Source organism: Lactuca sativa, chromosome 7, assembly GCF_002870075.4.
Source record: "Lactuca sativa cultivar Salinas chromosome 7, Lsat_Salinas_v11, whole genome shotgun sequence".
NCBI lineage: Eukaryota > Viridiplantae > Streptophyta > Magnoliopsida > Asterales > Asteraceae > Lactuca > Lactuca sativa.
Window position 1 is genome coordinate 88,698,205 of NC_056629.2, and position 16,131 is coordinate 88,714,335.

General features: G+C 35.0%; 4 non-coding genes across 4 annotated transcripts; all 4 read left to right on the top strand.

Annotated features, from left to right (window-relative positions):
• The first annotated feature begins 4,563 nt into the window (after positions 1-4,563).
• TRNAC-GCA (transfer RNA cysteine (anticodon GCA)) lies at positions 4,564-4,635 on the top strand. Its single transcript has one exon. It is a non-coding gene; the product is annotated as a tRNA-Cys (tRNA).
• A 4,973-nt stretch (positions 4,636-9,608) lies between these two features.
• TRNAC-GCA (transfer RNA cysteine (anticodon GCA)) lies at positions 9,609-9,680 on the top strand. Its single transcript has one exon. It is a non-coding gene; the product is annotated as a tRNA-Cys (tRNA).
• A 2,376-nt stretch (positions 9,681-12,056) lies between these two features.
• On the top strand, positions 12,057-12,128 carry TRNAC-GCA (transfer RNA cysteine (anticodon GCA)). Its single transcript has one exon. It is a non-coding gene; the product is annotated as a tRNA-Cys (tRNA).
• A 2,399-nt stretch (positions 12,129-14,527) lies between these two features.
• TRNAC-ACA (transfer RNA cysteine (anticodon ACA)) lies at positions 14,528-14,599 on the top strand. The gene has a single exon. It is a non-coding gene; the product is annotated as a tRNA-Cys (tRNA).
• The last annotated feature ends 1,532 nt before the right edge of the window (positions 14,600-16,131 follow it).

The window sequence follows — 16,131 nt, forward strand, 5'->3', positions numbered from 1 at the left end:
TATTGAACCCAAACAAGTTAAGAAATGTTGCATATAATGGTGCATGAGATGTAAATGTGGCTGAAGTTCATGAATTTGAGTAGCCCATTCAGTGAGGTTTTAAGCCACGAAATTTCAGCCATCATTCACTGGATATGTTAAGTTTCTAAATTATTTTTCCCCAGATTTGTGGTTGGGTTTAAGGCCATTGATCACGCAAAGCAAAAATGGTGATCACAGAAAAAGAGCTGTTTGCACAACCATTTTGTAAAAATTTCCAAAAATCCGATATTTAATATTTTACAGTGAGACCAGTTGGGTTTGAAAGCTAACTCGTGGAACTATCCAATAAAAAAAGAATATCAGGATTTCGTTAATAAATGACCGAGTTATGGCCGTTCAAAGCTGAACAATGTAATCTGGCAGATTGCAGGTTTGTTTTGAGTGCATTCTTAGGGCATTTTGACAAGAACAACATGCATGTTTCTGCTAAGGTCCGATTTCTAGCACATGCATGGAGTGAATGAGCATCCAAGATGTACTAGAAATGGTTTAAATGCTTTTGGTCATGCAAGAACACAAAAGAAATGGAGAAGAAGAAGTAATACTCGGTTTTGAAGTCACATGAACACATGTGCATCTTTTTCACTCCTTGCATGGGTTTGATCCCGGATTTTCACCATCTCAAACACATACATTGTGTTATGGTGAGAATCTACAAACCACAAGGGAAAAGTAAGGATTTCTAGCCATGGAAGGGCATAGAATCCGAAGAGTAGAGAAAACCATGAAGAAGAGGAAGTAAAATCATGAAACCATGAGGGAGGATTGTGTTGTTTACCTTGGTTTTGATCTTGAGAGAAGCAAGAACACTTCAAGGCCTCCTTAATCTCGAAATTATGGCAGAGAATGGAGGATTTTCGTGAGTTAGAGAGAGAGGAAGAGAGTTGGAAAGGTGGAGTGTGAGAGGAAATGAAGAAAGAAGTGGAAGAGTGAAGGTTTAAGTTTAATGATTGAGTTGTGGGAAGAGAGAGGACATAGGGAGGGGAGAGTGGCCGGATTTTTGAGGCATTAAGGCCTTCTCTCTCCTCAATTCAAATTTTATAAAAATCCCTCCTTAATTTTTATAAAAATCTAATTTTTATAAAAGTGATTTTTTAAGCAATTTTTTTTGATTTATTTAAAAATCTTGTTCTTAACTAATAAATTATGATTAATGCATGATAATATAAATTTCTATTTCATTGGTATAATTCATAATTTGATTAATAAAAACTTGATATTAGGAAGTTTATAGCCAAATTTTTATAAAGTTTTTAAGCTTTAAGGTTTATAAATTTGGATTTTTGGCTTTTTAGGGTTTTTGGAATATTGTTTGATATTCACCATCACATTGAAGCATAAGTAGAATACTTTAATTTATTTTTAGGATTTTATACCCTTTTTCAATTGTAACAAAGTTTGAAGTTTCATTCTAATTATAGCATTGGCATTTCCTATTGTAGTTAAGCAACTTACTAGAATCGTAAGTGTCAAGTATATTAGTCCTAGATCTTAGTTGGATCCTAGTTTATGCAAGATTTTGACCTAATCTATACTACTAGGCCATGACATGTGGTGCATGAATGGTTTTTATAAAGATGCATGAGTCCGAGAATGACCTGAATTAACAGTTGTCACAATTTTTATTGTAATTTTGGAGACTTTGAACATACTGGAATGATTCTGATGTAAACAAAATATGAGAGGAAATAGACTGACTGACCAAGAAATACGGGAGGTCCTCTTGATGTAGTTGGGTCGTGGTTGCACATTTTAGGCCCTAATAAAGAAAAAGAAGGTTTTAAAGCAGAGTTGCAAGTGCTAGGAGAGATGAAAATGAAGCACCCTTGTGCTGTTGGATAGTGCTTTTATTAACTACAGTTTCCACATGTTTAAACCTAGTGAAAGTATATTGCTATTTTATGTGTATCCTACTCTTTTTATTTTCTTTTTGGTCAGAAGAGTATTTTAAAATTTTCCTAACAAGTATAAATATTTATGTTAGTTATTTTATATACTTTATTAATGAGATTAGAATAGAATACGATTGGTAAAAAATAAATCACTTTTTCTCTTGACAGCACCTCATTTGCCTGTTGGCCAATGGTTATTTTTTTATTTAATACAAGCTTGAGAAATCAAGTAAGAAATGACTCAAAATCTCTTGTTTCTTTGCTTTTTTTTTTCAGTTGTTAAAAGTCTTTCAAGTTACACAAGGAATACCAAACATGAATCAAGAAACAATGCCCTCGAGTCCCTAGAATCTATTATTTAATGCATTCTCACAAACAATGCTAAAAATTTTCCAACTCTAATTACTCGGATTTCAAGTGTATCTTTGTATACTTCTATGTTCTTACTTTTCAAATGCATTAAGACTTCAAGTGCATTAATGACTTCAAACAACAATTATTGGATTATGTATATTGTGATTAGTGGTTTGAACGTTTGACTGAAATTGTGAATATTTTTGGTGGGTTAATGACTATCAAACATCAAATAATCAATTGGACAAAATGTTTGAAAGTTTGGATGAAATTATGAATTTATTCGGCGGGTTAATGACTATCAAACATTTTTTTCAAGTCAAATGTTGTAATACGACGATCCATAAACATTAAACATTTTACTTTTCAAAGAGGATATTTCAATTGAATATCATTATTCATTAATAGTAAAATAGAAATATCATCCAAAAAAACTACATTATATTAGAATGTTCCAAAGATGTTCGTTTTAATTGTTCTGGTAGTCAAATTAGCCAAACATTAACCTCATGTTGATGCTATAAAATAAAATATAATACGTCATTTGTTTTTTCATCAATCAACCGGACTAATTTATAGACTACAAAAAAAAAATTAAAATCTGGAAAAATAACAATGTACTTGAAAGTAAGATGTTATAATAAATACCTCGGCGAATGTATATTGTTCCAAATACATTGTGTACAAAACATAAATAACTTCGTAGACAAATGTACAGATCATGGGGGTTGATTATTGATAATGATCTGTCTGTTATGAGTTTTATTTCTTACTTCAACCATGCACAAGGAAAAACACATTTGATGATCCTTATGACAATGTATGTTTTGTTGAGTAAGAAAGACATTTTGTTACTTATGTAGATAATTTAAATTATTACATTAGAAAATACATTCACTTATGTAACGTTTTTAGTCTCCGTAAGTAGCAAATGATGGTTGATTTGAGATATGAGAGGAGTATAAAAATGTGACAACCCGAAATTTATTTCGTTATTTTAACCCACTTCTGTTAATAAAATTTACTTTTTTATTAAATTTTCCATCAAAATTCTTGGGTTAAGTAAATCAACTAGGGTTATTGTCATAATTACATACGTGTCGGAAAACGAAAAAGCGCGCGGAAAACTCTCGATTCCCTCGAAAAGCCACGAGTTCACGGCCCAAGGCGAGTTTACGGCCGTAAACTCTGTTTGGGGTCAGGCATGCCTGGTGGACCCCCACCCCTGGCCATAAACTCACCCTATATAAGGGTTGATTGGCCTTCATTTCACCCTTTTCACATTCTAAGAAGCTTTCTCTCTCTACTCTCTCTACAATTTCGAGTTTGATCAAGAAACCTCAAGAATGTAAGTAATTATTCACTTTTCTTGTGTTTTAATCCCTTTTCTAGTGTTGAATGCATGTTTCATTCCATATAACTTCATCTTTGCTAGATACTCTCTCTCTCTCACCAAGAACACACACTAGTGTTTGGTGGCTAAAAACCTCATTCCAAGCCTCTTTCAGTAAGTAAGTACCCTCCATGCTTAATGTTTACTGGAAACCACTAATTTTTGACCTGGAAGCGACCCAAATCATAAACTTGGAATGGGTTTACGGCCGTACACCCTTCAATGGCCGTAAACTCCATTTTAGATCGAATATTGTCCTTTAAATCCTACTTTGAGCTTTGCACAAGGCTTAGAATTATTCCAAGAGGCTAGAAAGAACCCTTAAACACCGAAAATCACACATCTTATCCAGTTTTTACAACCGTAAACCCATAGGCTGTATACCCATGGACCGCAAACCCAGTTCATGGCCGTAAACTCCCTTTACGGCTGTAAACAGCTCATTCGTTGGAAATAAAACTACTATACATACCGATGGTAACCAGGATTTTCAAACATAATATACTTTTCATATAGAAATCATCAAACATGTTAGGAAATATGGGATTTTCTTGGTAAACATACTTTCATATTCAGAACATGATAATAACGATTTTTCGATACAAACGACAATTTACTTATAATGGAAAGAAATTATTTATACAAACTCAGTGACTAGTTTTCAATACAAAAACATGCTTATGAACATACCAGCTTTAGATGGTCATTTCTTTAAAGGTTTGTCCTAAATTCTTATGTAGGTTAATATCATGCCAAATATGTACTTTTTTTTTATAAAAATCATTTTCAAGGCGCTCCAACTTGATCTATCAACACCTTTCAGTCTTCTTTTTTTCCGAATGTTGAATAATATAAATCAATGCTTCAAATAACCATCAAAATGGGTCCATAGCTCAGTGGTAGAGCATTTGACTGCAGATCAAGAGGTCACTGGTTCGAACCCGGTTGGGCCCTTTGTTTGAATTTTTTTTTGTAACAACCCAAAATTTATTCCGTTATTGTAAACCACTTCTGTTAATAAAATTTACCTTTTTATTAAATTTTCCGTCAAAATTCTTAGGTTAAGTAAAACAACTAGGGTGATTGTCATAATTACATACGTGTCAGAAAACAAAAAAGTGAGAAAAACTCTTGATTCCCTCGAAAAGCCACGAGTTCACAGCCCAGGGCGAGTTTATGGTCGTAAACTAGTGTACGACTGTAAACTCTGTTTGTGGTCAGTGCCTGCTGGACCCCCACCCCTGGCCATAAACTCACCCTATATAAGGGTTGAGTGGCCTTCATTTCACCCTTTTCACACTTTAAGAACCTTTCTCTCTACTCTCTCTCTCTCTGTAATTTCGAGTTTAATCAAGAAACCTCAAGAATGTAAGTAATTATTCACTTCCCTTGTGTTTTAATCCCTTTTCTAGTGTTGAGTCCATGTTTCGTTCTATATAACTTCAGTTTTGCTAGATACTCTCTCTCACACCAAGAACACACACTAGTGTTTGGTGGCTAAAAACCACATTCCAAGCCTCTTTCAGTGCGTAACTACCCTCCATGCTTAATGTTTACTGGAAACCACTGATTTTTGACCTGGAATCGACCCAAATCATAAACTTGGAATGGGTTTATGGCCGTACACCGTTCAATGCCGCAAACTCCATTTTAGGTCGAATATTGGCCTTTAAATCCTACTTTGAGCTTTGCACAAGGCTTAGAATAATTCCAAGAGGCTAGAAAGGACCTGAAAAACCGAAAATCACACATCTCGTCCAGTGTTTACAGCTGTAAACCCATGGGGCGTAATCCCATGCACCGCAAACCCAGTTCACGGCCGTAAACTCCCTTCACGGCCGTAAACAGCTCATTCGTGGGAAAAAGTCTGTTTTCCTCGATCCAACCAATTTCCGGTGACATTCCTTAACCAAAGCCAAGTGTTTATCTAACACTTATCTAACGAAATCGCTAATTTAAATACATATATGTAATCAATTGATATTAGGATTTTCGTTAAGTGCAACATACAGCAACTCAAGAATCGTCCGGTCCAATCCTTTGCATCCAACCAACAGTGAGTTCATACCCCTAGGCTTTTCCGAGTTTTTCAGGTTTTCAGGGGGGAATACAAGTCAAACCTAAAAGTTTTCATAACTTAAAAACTAATACAATTATGACGGTTTTCTATCAAACATTTAGACATATTTATCCCTTTTGTAATATGCGAAGCATAAGGGACGTTTTCTAGATCATAATTGCATAGTTTTCAAAACAATACATGAACGTAACTAAACATTCAAACTATAATAGGAATGGTTTAGGATTTCATTACCAGTCTTACAGATTCATACTTGATGCAAAGCCAAACATATAAACTATGTCAGATTTAGTTTATCCATTTCTACGAATACAAACCTAGAGTATCTTGCTAAATAATTATTTATGTATAATTATTCGTACTCTACACCGTTACAAACGATTTCGAACTCGAGAACAACCGAACAATACGTAAACTAATTATTAAAAGATTGCATAGTTTCCAAAACAATACATGAACGTAACTAAACATCCAAACTATAATAGGTATATTTTGGGATTTGATTACCAGTCTTACAGATTAAGACTTCATGCTAAGCCAAACATATAAACAATGTCAGATTTAGTTTATCCATTTCTACGAATACAAACTTAGAGTATCTTTCTAAATAATTATTTATGTATAATTATTCGTATTCTACACTGTTACAAACGATTTCGAACTCGAGAACAACCAAATAAGACGTAAACTAATTATTACAAGATTGTGAGACTTATCTTCGTTATGCCCCTCAGGGTACCAATAAATCCTCACCGGTAGTATAACCAGAGTCTCTTGGAGGGAGAGCGTGAAATTTTTGAATAGATCTATTGGGGACCGACAATCCCACACCTGAATTGTTAGCTACAGTTAGGCGGGCACGCCTGGGGTGACAAATTTTTTATTCATACGACGTCTGAAGAAATGTCAAGGAGGTTACTGGTCATATTAGTATGGTTATACGACTCACAACAAGTAATAACCAACCTTTGTTCACAGGAATTCTTTCTTCTATTGTTTTATTTCAATTAATAAAACTACATATCTATTTACGGGAAGGTAACCAGGATTTTCAAACAGTCTACGGTTTTATTTTAACAAATAAAACTACTATACATACTGGTGGTAACCAGGATTTTCAAACATAATATCTTTTTCATATAGAAATCATCAAACATGTTAGGAAATATGGGATTTTCTTGGTAAACATACTTTCATATTCAGAACTTGATAATAACGATTTTTCGATACAAACGACAATTCACTTATAATGAAAAGAAATCATTTATACAAACTTAGTGACTAGTTTTCAATACAAAAACATGCTTATGAACTCACCAGCTTTCGATGGTCATTTCTTTTAAGGTTTGTCCTAAATTTTTATTTAGGTTAATAGCATGCCAAATAAGTACTTTTTTTTTATAAAAATCATTTTCAAGGCGCTCCAACTTGATCTATCAATACCTTTCAGTCTTCTTCTTCTTCGAATGTTGAATAATATAAATCGATGCTTCAAATAACCATAAAAATGGGTCCATAGCTCAGTGGTATAGCATTTGACTGCAGATAAAGAGGTCACCGGTTCAAACCCGGTTGGGCCCTTTGTTTGAATTTTTTTTTTGTCACAACCCGAAATTTATTACGTTATTGTAACCCACTTTTGTTAATAAATTTTACTTTTTTATTAAATTTTCCGTCAAAATTCTTGGGTTAAGTAAATAAACTAGGGTTATTGTCATAATTACATACGTGTCGGAAAACAAAAAAGCACGAAAGACTCTCGATTCCCTCGAAAAGCAACGAGTTCACGGTCCAGGGCGAGTTTACGGCCGTAAACTCTGTTTGCAGTTAGTGTCTGGGGGACCCCACTTTGGCCATAAACTCATCCTATATAAGGGTTGTGTGGCCTTCATTTCACCATTTTCACACTCTAAGAAGCTTTCTCTCTCTACTCTGTCTCTACAATTTCGAGTTTGATCAAGAAACCTCAAAAATGTAAGTAATTATTCACTTCTCTTGTGTTTTAATCCCTTTTCTAGTGTTGAGTCCATGTTTCGTTCCATATAACTTCATCTTTGCTTGATACTCTCTCTCACCAAGAACACCAAGAACACACACTAGTGATTGGTGGCCAAAAACCTCATTCCAAGCCTCTTTCAGTGAGTAAGTACCCTCCATGCTTAATGTTTACTAGAAACCACTGATTTTTGACCCGGAATCGACCCAAATCATAAACTTGGAATGGGTTTACGAAAGTACACCCTTTAATGGTCGTAAACTCCATTTTAGGTCGAATATTGTCCTTTAAATCCTACTTTGAGCTTTACACAAGGCTTAAAATAATTCCAAGAGGCAAGAAAGGACTCTGAAACACCGAAAATCACACATCTCGTCCGGTGTTTACAGTCGTAAATCCATGGACCGCAAACGCAGTTCACAGCCGTAAACTCCCTATACGGCCGTAAACAGCTCATTCGTGAGAAAAAAGTCTGTTTTCCTCGATCCAACCAATTCCCGATGACATTCCTTATCCAAAACCAAGTGTTTATCAAAATCTTATCAAACGAAATCACTAATTTGAATACATATATGTATTCATTTGATATAATCCCTTAAGTGCAACATACAGCAACTCAAGAATCGTCCAGTTCAATCCACTGCATCCAACCAACAGTGAGTTCATACCCCTACACTTTTCCGAGTTTTTCAGGTTTTCAGGGGGGGGGGGGGGTGGGGGAATACAAGTCAAACCTAAAAGTTTTCATAACTTAAAAACTGATACAATTTTAACGGTTTTCTATCAAACATTTAGACATATTTATCCCTTTTGTAATATGTGGAGCATAAGGGACGTTTTCTAAATTATAATTGCATGGTTTTCAAAACAATTCATGAACGTAACTAAACATTCAAACTATAATAGGTATAGTTTGGGATTTCATTACCAGTCTTACAGATTCAGACTTCATGCAAGGCCAAACATATAAACTATGTCAGATTTAGTGTATCCACTTCTACGAATACAAACCTAGAGTATCTTGCTAAATAATTATTTATGTATAATTATTCGTACTCTACACCGTTACAAACGATTTCGAACTCGAGACCAGCTGAACAATACGTAAACTAATTATTACAAGATTGTGAGACTTATCTTCGTTATGCTCCTCGGGACCGACAATCCCACACCTGAACTGTTAGCTACAGTTAGGCGGACAGGCCTGGGTGACAAAATTTGTATTCGTACGACGCCTGAAGAAACGTCAAGGAGGTCACTAGTCTTATTAGTATGGTTATACGACTCACAATAAATAATAACCAACCTTTGTTCACGGGAATTCTTTCTTCTATAGTTTTATTTCAATTAATAAAACTACATATCTATTTACCGGAAGGTATTCCAGGGACACAGTCTACGGTTTTATTTTAATCAATAAAACTACTATACATATTGGTGGTAAACATAATATACTTTTCGAACAGAATATACTTTTCATATTGAAATCATCAAACATGTTAGGAAATATGGGATTTTCTTGGTAAACATACTTTCATATTCAGAACTTGATAATAACGATTTTTCGATACATACGACAATTTACTTATAATGGAAAGAAATCAATTATACAAACTCAGTGACTAGTTTTCAATACAAAAACATGCTTATGAACTCACCAGCTTTAGATGGTCATTATTTTAAGGTTTGTCCTAAATTTTTATGTAGGTTAATATCATGCCTAATATATACTTTCATTTTTTATAAAAATCATTTTCAAGGCGTTCCAACTTGATCTACCAACACCTTTCAGTCTTCTTTTTTTCCGAATGTTGAATAATATAAATCAATGGTTCAAATAACCATCAAAATGGGTCCATAGCTCGGTGGTAGAGCATTTGAGTGCAGATCAAGAGGCCACCGGTTCAAACCCGGTTGGGCCCTTTGTTTGAATTTTATTTTGTGACAACCCAAAATTTATTATGTTATTGTAACCCACTTCTGTTAATAAAATTTACCTTTTTATTAAATATTCCGTCAAAATTCTTGGGTTAAGTAAATAAACTAGGGTTATTGTCATAATTACATACGTGTCGGAAAACAAAAAAGCACAAAAAACTCTCGATTCCCTTGAAAAGCAACGAGTTCACGGTCTAGGGCGAGTTTACGGCCGTAAACTCGAGTACGGCCATAAACTCTGTTTGTGGTCAGTGTCTGGGGGGAACCCCACCCTGGACATAAACTCACCCTATATAAGGGTTGAGTGGCCTTCATTTCACTGTTTTCACACTCTAAGAAGCTTTCTCTCTCTACTCTTTCTCTACAATTTTGAGTTTGATCAAGAAACCTCAAAAATGTAAGTAATGATTCACTTCTCTTGTGTTTTAATCCCTTTTCTAGTGTTGAGTCCATGTTTCATTCCATATAACTTCATCTTTTCTAGATACTCTCTCACCAAGAACATCAAGAACACACACTAGTGTTTGGTGGCTAAAAACCTCATTCCAAGCCTCTTTCAGTGAGTAAGTACCCTCCATGCTTAATGTTTACTAGAAACCACTGATTTTTGACCTGGAAATAACCAAAATGATAAACTTGGAATAGGTTTACGGCCGTACACCCTTCAATGGCCGTAAACTCCATTTTAGGTCTAATACTAGCCTTTAAATCCTACTTTGAGCTTTACACAAGGCTTAAAATAATTCAAAGAGGCAAGAAAGGACCCTGAAACACCGAAAATCACACATCTCATCCAGTGACTACAGTCGTAAACCCATGGGCCGTAAACCCATGGACCGCAAACCCAGTTCACAACCGTAAACTCCCTTTACGGCCATAAACAGCTCATTCGTGCCAAAAAGTCTGTTTTCCGCGATCCAACCAATTCCCGATGACATTCCTTAACCAAAATCAAGTGTTTATCAAACACTTATCTAACGAAATCGCTAATTTAAATACATATATGTATTCATTTGATATTAGGATTTCCCTTAAGTGCAACATAAAACAACTCAAGAATCATCCAGTTTAATCCACTGCATCTAACCAACAGTGAGTTCATACCCCTACGCTTTTCCGAGTTTTTTAGGTTTTCACGGGGGGGGAGGGGGGGGGGGGGGAATACAAGTCAAACCTAAAAGCTTTCATAACTTAAAAAAACAGATACAATTATAACAGTTTTCTATCAAACAATTAGACATATTTATCCCTTTTGTAATATGCGAAGCATAAGGGACGTTTTCTAGATCATAATTGCATAGTTTTCAAAACAATACATGAACGTAACTAAACATTCAAACTATAATAGGTATAGTTTAGGATTTCATTACCAGTCTTAACTTGATGCGAAGGCAAACATATAAACTATGTCAGATTTAGTTTATCCATTTCTACGAATACAAACCTAGAGTATCTTGCTAAATAATTATTTATGTATAATTATTCGTACTCTACACCGTTACAAACGATTTCGAAGTCGAGACCAGCCGAACAATACGTAAACTAATTATTACAAGATTGTGAGACTTATCTTCGTTATGCCCCTCGGGGTACCAATAAATCTTCACCGGTAGTATAACGAAAGTCTCTTGGAGGGAGAGCGTAAAATTTGTGAATAGATCTATTCGGGACCGACAATCCCACACCTGAACTGTTAGCTACAGTTAAGCGGACATGCCCAGGGTGACAAAATTTGTATTCATACGACGCCTGAAGAAACGTCAAGGAGGTCACTGGTCATATTAGTATGGTTATACGACTCAAAATAAGTAATAACCAACCTTTGTTCACGGGAATTCTTTCTTCTATAGTTTTACTTCAAATAATAAAACTACATATCTATTTACTGGAACGTATTCCAGGGACACAGTCTATGGTTTTATTTTAAGAAATAAAACTACTATACATACCGATGGTAACCAGGATTTTCAAACAGAATATACTTTTCATATAGAAATCATCAAACATGTTAGGAAATATGGGATTTTCTTGGTAAACATACTTTCATATTCAGAACATGATAATAACGATTTTTCGATACAAACGACAATGTACTTATAATGGAAAGAAATCATTTATACAAACTCAGTGACTAGTTTTGAATAGAAAAACATGCTTATGAACTCACCAGCTTTAGATGGTCATTTATTTTAAGGTTTGTCCTAAATTTTTATGTACGTTAATATCATGCCAAATAAGTACTTTTTTTTATAAAAATCACTTTCAAGGCGCTCCAACTTGATCTATCAACACCTTTCAGTCTTCTTTTTTTTTTCCGAATGTTGACTAATATAAATCAATGCGTCAAATAACCATCAAAATGGGTCCATAGCTCAGTGGTAGAGCATTTGACTGCAGATCAAGAGGTCACAGGTTCGAACCCGGTTGGGCCCTTTGTTTGAATTTTTTTTTGTGACAACCCGAAATTTATTATGTTATTGTAACCCACTTCTGTTAATAAAATTTACTGTTTTTTTATTAAATTTGCCATCAAAATTCTTTGGTTAAGTAAATAAACTAGGGTTGTTGTCATAATTACATACGTGTCAGAAAACAAAAAAGCACGAAAAACTCTAGATTCCCTCGAAAAGTAACGAGTTCACGTTCCTGGGCGAGTTTACGGCCGTAAAGTTAACGAGTTCAGGTTACAGGGCGAGTTTACGGCCGTAAACTCGTGTACGGTAGTAAACTCTGTTTGCGGTCAGTGTCTGGGGGAACCCCACCCTTGCTAGAAACTCACCCTATCTAAGGGTTGAGTGGCCTTCATTTCACCGTTTTCACACTCTAAGAAGCTTTCTCTCTCTACTCTTTCTCTGTAATTTCGAGTTTGATCAAGAAACCTCAAAAATGTAAGTAATTATTCACTTCTCTTGTGTTTTAATCCCTTTTCTAGTGTTGAGTCCATGTTTCATTCCATATAACTTTATATTTTCTAGATACTCTCTCTCACCAAGAACACGAAGAACACACACTAGTGTTTGGTGGCTAAAAACCTCATTCCAAGCCTCTTTCAGTGAGTAAGTACCCTTCACGCTTAATGTTTACTAGAAACCACTGATTTGTGCCTTGGAATCGACCCAAATCATAAACTTTTAATGGGTATACGGTCGTGCACCCTTTAATGGCCGTAAACTCCATTTTAGGTCTAATATTAGCCTTTAAATCCTACTTTGAGCTTTACACAAGGCTTAAAATAATTCAAAGAGGCAAGAAAGGACCCTGAAACACCGAAAATCACACATCTCGTCCAGTGTTTACAGTCGTAAACCCATGGACCGTAAACCCAGTTCACAACCGTAAACTCCCTTTACGGCCATAAGCAGCTCATTCGTGAGAAAAAGTCTGTTTTCCGCGATCCAACCAATTCCCGATGACATTCCTTAACCAAAACCAAGTGTTTATCAAACACTTATCTAACAAAATCGCTAATTTAAATACATATAAGTATCCACTTGATATTAGGATTTCCCTTAAGTGCAACAAAAAACAACTGAAGAATCGTCCAGTTTAATCCACTGCATCCAACCAACAGTGAGTTCATACCCCTACGCTTTTCTGAGTTTTTCAGGTTTTCAGGGGGGGAAATACAAGTCAAACCTAAAAGTTTTCATAACTTAAAAACTGATACAATTATAACAGTTTCTATCAAACATTTAGACATATTTATCCCTTTTGTAATATGCGGAGCATAAGGGACGTTTTCTAGATTATAATTGCATAGTTTTCAAAACAATACATGAACGTAACTAAACATTCAAACTATAATAGGAATGGTTTAGGATTTCATTACCAGTCTTACAGATTCATACTTGATGCAAAGCCAAACATATAAACTATGTCAGATTTAGTTTATCCATTTCTACGAATACAAACCTAGAGTATCTTGCTAAATAATTATTTATGTATAATTATTCGTACTCTACACCGTTACAAACAATTTCGAACTCGAGAACAACCGAACAATACGTAAACTAATTATTACAAGATTTGAGACTAATCTTCGTTATGCCCCTCGGGGTACCAATAAATCCTCGCCGATAGTATAACCAGAGTCTCTTGGAGGGAGAGCATAAAATTTGTGACTAGATCTATTCGGGACCGACAATACCACACCTGAACTGTTAGCTACAGTTAGGCGGACACGCCTGGGGTGACAAAATTTGTATTCGTACGACGCTTGAAGAAACGTCAAGGAGGTCACTGGTCATATTAGTATGGTTATATGACTCACAATAAGTAATAACCAACCTTTGTTCACGGGAATTCTTTCTTCTATAGTTTTATTTCAATTAATAAAACTACATATCAATTTACTGGAAGGTATTCCAGGGACACAGTCTACGGTTTTATTTTAAGAAATAAAACTACTATACATACCGGTGGTAACCAGGATTTTCAAACAGAATATACTTTTCATATAGAAATCATCAAACATGTTAGGAAATATGGGATTTTCTTTGTAAATATACTTTCATATTCAGAACTTGATAATAACGATTTTTCGATACAAACGACAATTTACTTATAATGGAAAGAAATCATTTATACAAACTCAGTGACTAGTTTTCAATACAAAAACATGCTTATGAACTCAACAGCTTTAGATGGTCATTTATTTTAAGGTTTGTCCTAAATTTTTATGTAGGTTAATATCATGCCAAATATGTACTTTTTTTTTTAATAAAAATCATTTTTAAGACGCTCCAACTTATATATCAACACGTTTCAGTCTTCTTTTTTTTTTTTCCGAATGTTGAATAATATAAATCAATGCTTCAACTAACCATCAAAATGGGTCCATAGCTCAGTGGTAGAGCATTTGACTACAGATCAAGAGGTCACCGGTTCGAACCCGGTTGGGCCCTTTCTTTGAATTTTTTTTTGTGACAACCCGAAATTTATTATTATATTGTAACCCACTTTTGTTAATAAAATTTACTTTTTTATTAAATTTTCCGTCAAAATTCTTGGGTTAAGTAAATAAACTAGGGTTATTGTCATAATTACATACGTGTCGGAAAACAAAAAAGAACGAAAAACTCTCGATTCCCTCGAAAAGCAACGAGTTCACGGTCTAGGGCGACTTTACGCCCGTAAAGTCGTGTACGGCCGTAAACTCTGTTTGCGGTCAGAGTGTCTGGGGGAACCCCACCTTCGCCATAAACTCAACCTATATAAGGGTTGAGTGGCCTTCATTTCACCGTTTTCACACTCTAAGAAGCTTTCTCTCTCTACACTTTCTTTACAATTTCGAGATTGATCAAGAAACCTCAAAAATGAAAGTCATTATTCACTTCTCTTGTGTTTTAATCACTTTTCTAGTGTTGAGTCCATGTTTCATTCCATATAACTTCATCTTTGCTAGATACTCTCTCTCATCAAGAACACCAAGAACACATACTAGTGTTTCGTGGCTAAAAACCTCATTCCAAGTCTCTTTCAGTGAGTAAGTACCCTCCATGCTTAATGTTTACTAGAAACCACTGATTTTTGACCTGCAATCGACCCAAATCATGAACTTGGCATGGGTTTACGGCCGTACAACCTTCAATGGCCGTAAACCCCATTTTAGGTCTAATACTAGCCTTTAAATCCTACTTTGAGCATTACACAAGGCATAAAATAATTCCAAGAGGCAAGAAAGGACCCTGAAACACCGAAAATCACACATCTCGTACATTGTTTACAGTCGTAAACCCATGGGCGTAAACCCATGGACCGCAAACCCAGTTCACAGCCGTAAACTTCCTATACGACCGTAAACAGCACATTTGTGAAAAAAAGTCTGTTTTCCGCGATCCAACCAATTCCCGATGACATTCCTTAACCAAAACCAAGTGTTTATCAAACACTTATATAACGAAATCGCTAATTTAAATGCATATATGTATTCATTTGATATTAGGATTTCCCTTAAATGCAACATACAACAACTCAAGAATCGTCCAATTTAATCCACTGCATCCAACCAACAGTGACTTCATACCCCTACGCTTTTCCGAGTTTTTCAAGTTTTCAGGGGGGAAATACAAGTCAAACCTAAAAGTTTACATAACTTAAAAACTGATACAATTATAACAGTTTTCTATCAAACATTTAGACATATTTATCCATTTTGTAATATGCGGAGCATAAGGGACGTTTTGTAGATTATAATTGCATAGTTTTCAAAACAATACATGAACGTAACTAAACATTCAAACTATAATAGGTATAGTTTAGGATTTCATCACCAGTCTTACAGATTCAGACTTGATGCAAAGCCAAACATATAAACTATGTCAGATATAGTTTATCTATTTCTACGAATACAAACCTAGAGTATCTTGCTAAATAATTATTTATGTATAATTATTCGTACTCTACACCGTTACATACGATTTCGAACTCGAGAACA